Source organism: Galeopterus variegatus, unplaced genomic scaffold (assembly GCF_000696425.1).
Source record: "Galeopterus variegatus unplaced genomic scaffold, G_variegatus-3.0.2 Scaffold14010, whole genome shotgun sequence".
Taxonomy (NCBI): Eukaryota; Metazoa; Chordata; class Mammalia; order Dermoptera; family Cynocephalidae; genus Galeopterus; species Galeopterus variegatus.
Genome location: NW_007740121.1, coordinates 14,965 through 15,364, shown reverse-complemented (window position 1 = coordinate 15,364; position 400 = coordinate 14,965). Strand labels below are relative to the sequence as shown.

General features: G+C 35.0%; 1 protein-coding gene across 1 annotated transcript in view; it reads right to left on the bottom strand.

Annotated features, from left to right (window-relative positions):
- The window catches only part of LOC103581818 (olfactory receptor 10Q1-like), a 16,154-nt gene that overhangs the window by 2,740 nt on the left and 13,014 nt on the right, over nucleotides 1-400 (bottom strand). The gene's annotated exons all lie outside the window — the stretch shown is intronic.

The window sequence follows — 400 nt, the reverse complement described above, 5'->3', positions numbered from 1 at the left end:
AAATACTAGCCAGAGCAATCAGAGAAGAGAAGGAAATAAAGGGCATCCAGATTAGAAAAGATGAAGTCAAACTGTCTCTGTTTGCAGATGACATAACCCTATATATCAAACAGCCTAAAGCCTCTGCCAAAAAACTCTTGTAGTTGATAAATGATTTCAGCAAAGTAGCAGGATACAAAATCAACACACAAAAATCAGTAGCATTTCTATTCTCCAATAGTGAACATGCAGAAAGAGAAATCAAGAAAGCTTGCCCATTTACAATAGCCAGCAAAAAAATAAAATACTTAGGAATAGAGTTAACTAAGGATGCGAAAAATCTCTATAATGAGAACTACAAACCACTGCTGAGAGAAAGTAAAGAGGATACAAGAAAATGGAAAGATATCACATGCTCTTG